Raw genomic sequence first — 8,307 nt, 5'->3', positions numbered from 1 at the left:
CACTGTATAAAACAAATTAATTTGCAATGAACAACTTACTAAATTAGTAATAGAATTACCAAATTAGAATCTCATATTATTGCATCCGGGATTCAAACATGGTTTCATAGGGCTCATTCAAACAACTGGGGTGTGTTTCAAGGCATTAAAACCTCAATAAAATGGCATTCCCATAGTTTTCTATTCCGAGATGGTGTTAGAAATTACAGGATAGCCATGGTTCTATATGACTTAAACAGCTTTGTGGGGGATTCACCCATCAAAAGCAAACTAACAGATTTTAAGTAGACGTAACCTTTATATACTGTAAACTACTTTAAGGGATCACCTAACTACATGTTGGGTATAAGGAAGAATACGGTTAATGTTATATGCTCTTGCACCATATAGTGTTAAAACACCTAAGTGATCATATTATTATAGTAGGAAGCTCTGTAGGAAAAGTCTGGAAACTTTGTGTTACTTGCTACATACAAGCGGAATCCACTAACCCTAATCCAAGTTCCCACTTTACACTTACTTTTGTTATATATACAATTAACCATGTTTACATAGATTGTAATGGTCCAGATGACTCACTATTACTGTAGTTATTATTATTATACAGGATTTATATAGCAACAGTTTGTGCAGCGCTTTACAATATAAGGAAGACATTACAATCACAATACAATTCAAGACAAGATGGTAAGGTTATACTATAGTTGTAAAGAGTGTCCTGTGTTTTGTGCAAATTGCCTACAGCCAGGCAGGCAGCCCTGAAAATCAAAGTCCAGACAGTTACTGTACATAAGGGTTGTCAATTCCCTTTATTTCTGAAAACGAACAATATAAGCTTGAAAGTCATTAGATCCTGATGGAAAATCTCTAATTTGAAATGACAATTATTAAGATCTTTGTCTCCAAGAACAAGAACACAGACACATAAAGATCATGTCTGTACTTAAATATTCCCATGTGTGACCACATTCTGATTTATGTACATTAAGTAGAAATTGTTTTAAACATGCACATCCAGTTATAAGTAGCTTTTTGAAACCACTAATTAGCAAGTACATTTGTAAACAGAACTCTTCCTTTTAGCACTGTAAAATGGCATTAAGTCCTAAGAATAAGGGACTGACGGATTTTTAACTGTATAAATAAACTAGGATCCCAGGATTCTGACCATGTGGTCAACCACCTGTTGCGGTTACATGATAGTGCAAAAATGGCTGAAGAGCACATACTATTACTGCTGCCCTGAGAATAATAATGAGGAAGTCCCATCTTGCTCTCTATCATCACTAAGCAACTCTACAATTAAGTCTGGTACAGCAATCAGGACCATTACTTCCATTGGCGTAGAATATTGTCTAACGATCATCTCCTATTTCCAATGAAAGATAGCTAGAGAAAAAACTGTCCTCAAGTGGCATCATTTTTATTTTTGGCCATTCTTTCCCCCTTTATAACCAATCTGTCTACTTCACTTTAAAGAGGTCCTGAACTCTAAAAGCTGTGCCCAAAAAAAGATAGCAGAGGTCAAAGGGATTGTCACCTGTGGTCTACCTGCATCTTATATTTCCCCATTACTGACTTACCATGCCTTGTTTTGAACTGTGTCTTGGTGTGGAGTCAGCCATCTTGGTAGAAACAGGGTGTTGCTTTCACATGTTGGAGCCTCCAGCAAGGAGAACAGTAAGCAGCACAGTAGTGACATCTCTAAATATCACTCCAAATCTCTTGACACTAGCATCCCAGGAAGTGCACTGCTACTTTTCATGAGAAATTCCAAACAAATGTACATCTTAAAGGTACTGATTAGGTGTAATTTGAATTCATAGGTATTCCCTATAATGTAGCATATCTTTACTTTTTGAGTTAAAGGAGAACTATGAGGTGAGTGATTTTCACTCATCCTCATAGTTCTAGCCGACCTGTGACAATGAAACTGTCACAGGTCGGCTCAGTAGATCGGGAAGTGATCCTGTCACTGCAGAGAGCCGTGACAGGGGAGTGACTGGATTCCCCCCTCCCTGTCCGATCCTCCGGCGCTGACGACGGGCGAGGTGGCGGGGCCAGGCAGATAGGCAGAGCCAGCTGTCGCTCACGCAGCTGGGTGGATCTAGACATAATTGATAGCTGCGGCGTCTCAGTATACCGTGAGCTGCAGCTTGCGGTATACTGAGCTTCGGGTGACGGAAGGACGCTAGTTTGTGTCCTCCCGTTACCCTGAGGAGAACTATGGGGAAAAGCCCTAACCCCATAGTTCTCCTTTAAGGTCTACAATAAGTTAAACTGGGCTAGAGCAGGATGACATTGAGAAAAGTGCAGGAAACATCAGCAATTATTTACTAGTAATTTCTAATCTGATTCTTCTACATATTTATTGCAAACACCAAGGCTGTTAATATTTATACCCAATAATTTTATTATGCCGTTATTATTGTGCCATTTATATTTTAGGCTTATTGGCTCTTTAACAAAGTCCATAGGCTTACAGAGTCCTGAGCAGCAGTGATTTATTGCAGTATATGTTTTAAAATTTGTGTATCTTCTCTTTACAGGAGACACTTTTATAAAAGCACAATAGCGAAAAACTGGGTGATTTATAGCCGGCTGCATTTTATTTCTTGCTCGTTGTACAGTGATTTATCAAGGTGTAAGAATAACAGTGTAATGTCCTGTCACACCACAGACCATAATATAAATATCATTATGATGTATGTATTTCTGTGTAATGTATGTATATAATGTTGACACCTATTTAAAACCATGTATCTATGTAGACACATTCTGTATATAGAAAAGTGATTCTTTAACTTATGCTGAAACTCAAAAACAGGTTGTTATATAAATAAAGACATCTCTGAAAACATTATTTTTTATCATATAAAAAATTGTTTTGTGTACTGAAAACAATATATTGCTTTTCTAAAAATAGATCCTTTGGCATCACCATTTTTCAATACCATAGTAGCATTGGTAACATTATGTGCATTGGGATGACCTATTTGTAGTAACATTGTGATATCATCCAACGTATTCATTCAGTCATTGCTTCAGTTATTAGCTTTCTAGAGTTAATACGACCACTGGAGACACCAGATATTAGGGAACCCATAGTGATCTGGGATTCTTTTGTCATGTATGAAATGTTTATTTCTAAAACAAAAATTGTATACATATAGTGAAAAACAGATACTAAATATCAGTTTAACAACTTATTTACGCTTCAAAAAATAAAGAAAACTGACCCAAACCAGTAAAAACCATTAAGTCAATCTGTTGCCATTTTGGGTTTCATTTATAAAAGTGCCGTTCACATGGCACTAGCGCCCATAGATGGCACTGATGAGCATAGGAAATTCTGGATGGAACATTTAATACTTCTTGAATATAATGCACAAGCAGTTTGCTAGGAATTGTAATCAACAATATTTATCTATTTAATGGCGTATTTAAGATGAGATTTCTTAAAAGTTTGAAATATTGCTGTGCATGAGACAGATTTGTTGATCACTAAGAATTTCAATCTCTTCTTTTCACTTTCAGTACTAAATTGAACAGTCAATATTAACAATGCCTGGTTCCAATTCCTGACCACGGAACACTTTCAAATGGGGCTCAGACATTTCATTGGGACAGTACTCAAAAGAAGCTAGCAATATCAAAGCAGTCAGCGTGCATTATTTTCACTCGCCCCAACCATTAATAATAGTGGTGTATTACCACTAAAGTGTAGGTAGGACATACAGTAAATGCCAGGGACAAGGAGATTACACAAAAATGTGTTGTGTACTGTATTACCACTGAATTAGATTATTATTTAACTTGTGTTAAGATTACCACTGCAAGGTAAAAGAAGTCAAATACTTTTGTTTTTAATAACAAACAATAAACGCTGAGCAAATTGCATTTTAACACAAATAAATTCACTAAAGAAATTAAACTGAATACTCAGTGCTTACTTGCAGCAGGAAGTCATATAGATTATCCTTAAATTTGCCAGTTTGCAGTCCTTCTATGTACTAGTTTGCTTTAAAGTGGACCTAAACTGTGAACGTTTTGCCAAAAGCAACCGGAGGCCACTATTCACCCTATTGCATATGTTTCCTGCTCGGTGATCTGGATTAGGACCCATGACTACCATTAAACCTAAACCCCCTGAGGCCCTCCCCCATTCAGTTTTTTCTTAAATTATCTTCTGAAGCAATCTTTAACTTATCTAAAGCTGCCATCTGTGTCCTCCCCCAGCACCGTTTCTGGGTGCTCTAGCTAGCTTCTAATGCATCCACATGTGTATTGCTGGACTGGTTCATATTATGATCTTTTGATCTATCTGGATGTTCACTGTTGTCATGATTTTCACAGTATTGGAATAAACTTCTCTACGATATGCAAGGTGTCATTGTGATTGAGTCAACTGTCTGTTATCTCGCTATAACTTCATAAACTACACAGATCACACTTTCATTTCTTAGACTGGGGAGTAGAGTTAAAAGATCCTTGGAAGCTCTGGAATATACTGTGAGCTGTTTTGTATGGACGCCATAAATACAGCAGCTTAAGGATAGTGCACCATTGTCACACAAGTCTATGTATGGCAGCAAGTTAATCTCAGCATAGCATAAACCAGCTTTCAAGATAGCTATACTACTGTGACTATTTATTATGTGTATGTGCATTGTGCATACAAATAACCAAAGCTGGGTGCATTAGAACATGTCATTCTGCTTCCTGCTTACAATATCCTGTTAAGCAAGTGAAAGTGAAACCTGTCTGTATTGCCGTGCAAAACACAGGCTCTGTAAACTCCCAGGTAAATCAAAATTAATGCATTTCTCTCCCACTATAGCTATGTTTACGCTGTACAAGAAAAAAGCAGGTCACCTCTAGGGCACATAGAAAATAATTGTGAGTAAGTACAATATACCTAAAGGAATGATTTTACATAGGTAGAAAGGGTGGAAGATTTTGTGAATGACAACAAGTGGAAATGCTGTACACTCACTACTTTACATTGTAGCAAAGTGTAATTTCTTCTGTGTCGTCACATGAAACGATATAATAAAATATTTACAAAAATGTGACGGGTGTACTCACTTCTGTGAGATACTGTACATACTGTATAACTGTTAGTCACAAAATTAGTGCTGGGTCTACTGCAAGATGTGCCAAGATCTATCTATCTATCTATCTATCTATCTATCTATCTATCTATCTATCTATCTATCTATCTATCTATCTATCTATCTATCTATCTCTCTATCTCCTCTTTTGGAAAGATCCTAGAAGATAAACAGATGCTATAACATCATGATGTGAAGGTTGGACTTTTGTGTTTTGGCATGGGGTCTCCCCTTAAAATCCATACCAGACCCCTATCAGGGATAAGGGTCTGGTATGGATTTTGGAGGGGCCAGACATGATTTTTTACATTTTTACCTTTACATTTTTTACATTTTAGACTGGGGTGGCCCAAGATTTTGCACACTTTCATAGGGTGCCATGACTGAAAAACATATGAGAAAAGCTGCTTTATACTACCTGCTATTTAGCTACTTTTCTTTTGAAATACAGGTACACTTTAAAATAACGTCATATTCCTTTTGACTTATACTAAGGCGATTTACAAGCATAACTGTAGGTAAGGACATAGAGATGGCAAAACATGTGACTGCTGCTCTGAATGATTAAAGCTACTTTTCTCAGTAGCACAAACCCAGTGAAGTGAATCAAATTACATAGCTGTCAGCAGAACCCTAAGTATGGTAGGAGCTACTGTATTCAATTGGAAAGAGAACAACTTGAGGGGGGCGTGGCGAACCGCTGACCAAGATGGCCGCGGTCTAGGCGAGCTCTGCACCATCGATCCCCGGGACGGCAGCAAAAAGCTAACGGAAGCTCACCTCGCATGTGCTGTCTGATGCCCCATGCTCGGGAGACATCGGGCACGCTGATCGAGCGCTGAACGGGGGGATGAGATGCAGCAGACGGCAGAAGGAGCAGCAATTCAGCAGAGGGAGAAAGGAGCCCAAGATGGCGGCCACACCACGCCGCGAGGTGACACGTGCGGCCCCAGCAGCTGCACCTGAGGTATTTGACTCCTCTTCAGTAGACAGCTTGTCCCTCACCCCTATTGAAGCCCTTGAGAGTGATAGAGATGCAGCCCTGATTGACAAGCTCCGCAGCATGCTACAAATGGAACTCTCAGCAGCTACAAGCAAGCTGGGGGCCACACTGACCAGGGAAATTAGAGAGATTGGGGCCCGCACAGATATGTTGGAACAGAAAATGGATAACGTGATCACTGTAATTGAATCACAGGAGAAAGAGATTAATTCCTTCTCTGACAAACTGACGGTAGCACTGGATAAAATGGAGGACCTGGAGAACAGGGCCAGACGTGGTAACCTGCGGATCAGGGGTCTGCCTGAGTTCATAGAGGACCTTACCTCCTCAGTTACAGCCCTTTTCCAGGAACTGGTTCCCTCAATACCGATAGAACGCCTTGAATTTGACCGCATGCACAGGGCCTTGGCCCAAAAACACCGTGATGGCCCACCGAGAGACATCATTATTAAATTCACATACTACAAAACGAAGGAAGCCATCCTGCATGCTGCCCATGATCGCCGAGACCTACAGTTCCAGGGGCACCCATATGAAGCAGTTCCTTGCCATCCTCAGGGAGAATAACGTTCCGTACAGGTGGGGATTCCCCTTTAAAGTGATGTTTAGCCACAAAGATGGACCGTTTTCTGCAACCACTCCGGATGAACTTTGCAAGATTCTGGTCAACCTATCCCTTCTATCGGCCTCCCAGATGACCCCTACCCCATCCGGGAATAGCCAGCGCCCAGCCCTGCCAACTCCGATCTGGGAAAAGAAGCAGAAGACGAGAGCCACTTCACAGAAAACGAGGGGGGACAGCCCTCCCCTTTTTGATCCGGCCAGAGGGCCTCACTTTTCGCTTTGAGTTTAACCCCTTTATTCATCAGGTGTCCGCTCGCCGACGCCGGTGACCTCCTGGAAGTGTCAGCCGGTGAGCTTGCAATGTTGGACTGGTTTAAGGACTGCCGTTATACAGCCCATTATATATTTCCCACTGTTAGTTGCACTACCCGCACTAAGTTGATTCGTTTGATAGTTTGTTCATATGCCGTTTATTAGGGGCTCCGTTCGGACTCCACTGTTATATCCACACGCATACAGGTGCAGGTGCAGAGACTGAGAATGTGGGTGCCTGACTTGAGCGGCCCGTTACTGCCCTGCAACTGACCTGCAGCAGTGTTATAGGCATTCCCACCCGTGACCTTTAAAAAAAATCTTAGCTTTACTAAGGTGACTTGTTTGATTGCTTTCCCTGGGGATCGGTGGACTCGCGCCCCCCACGATGACAGGCAAAGGAAGGGGTTATCCCCCTCGCCTGGCTTGTTCCGCCGACCTCCAAGGACGGTTAAAACTGTTTTGTTTGATTGTTTTGTCTTTGTCTGTCTTAACCTGTATTCTTTCCTCTGTTGAAGATCCTTCCCCGACCTGTCCCTGCCCTCTCTCTGGGTCCCTTGTAGTGATGACTCCTCCGGCACAGTTACCGTACTACACCATCTCCTGCCCTCCACTCCACTCTGCGGTGCGGCTGCTGCAGGTGAGGCAAGCTCTCCTCCACCCTACCAATGGCAAGTAAGTTTACACTTCTATCCTACAATGTCCAGGGGTTCAATTCGCCATCTAAACGTCATAAAGCATTTTCGTATTATTCCTCATGCCATACAGATGTTGTATGCCTGCAGGAAACGAGATTTTCAAAGTCCTCCTGTCCACGTTATCTCCATAAACACTTCCCCAACTTTCACTGCGCTAACTTTACTGAAAAGAAGAGGGGGGTTCTAATAGCCTTCAGACGGTCTCTGCCCTTTATATGCTACACCGAAATAGCGGACCCCACGGGCCGCTACATCATCCTGGTTGGCACCCTATTTGATGTAGAGGTGACTTTTGTCAACTACTATACCCCTAATGCCCATCAACTCCGTTTTCTATCCCACTTATTTCAAACAGTGGCACATCATGCTAAGGGACTTTTATTTTTAGCCGGAGATTGCAACCTAGTGATCTTCCCCACCATGGACAAAACCAAAAAGGCCCAAGACCCAAGCCAGAATGGGACCGTGCCCTTTGACAACTCTGCCTTTCTCACTCTACTGAATGACCACCATCTGGTAGATGTTTGGCGGGAGTTGAACCCGACGGTTAGGGATTTTACATTTTACTCCAACCCACACCAGATTTTTTGTAGAATAGACCATGTCTTTACTCCCC

Source organism: Nanorana parkeri, unplaced genomic scaffold (genome assembly GCF_000935625.1).
Source record: "Nanorana parkeri isolate BGI_ZX_2015 unplaced genomic scaffold, ASM93562v1 scaffold648, whole genome shotgun sequence".
Lineage (NCBI taxonomy): Eukaryota > Metazoa > Chordata > Amphibia > Anura > Dicroglossidae > Nanorana > Nanorana parkeri.
The sequence above is the reverse complement of the archived record's forward strand: the minus strand, read 5'-3'. Positions refer to the sequence as shown.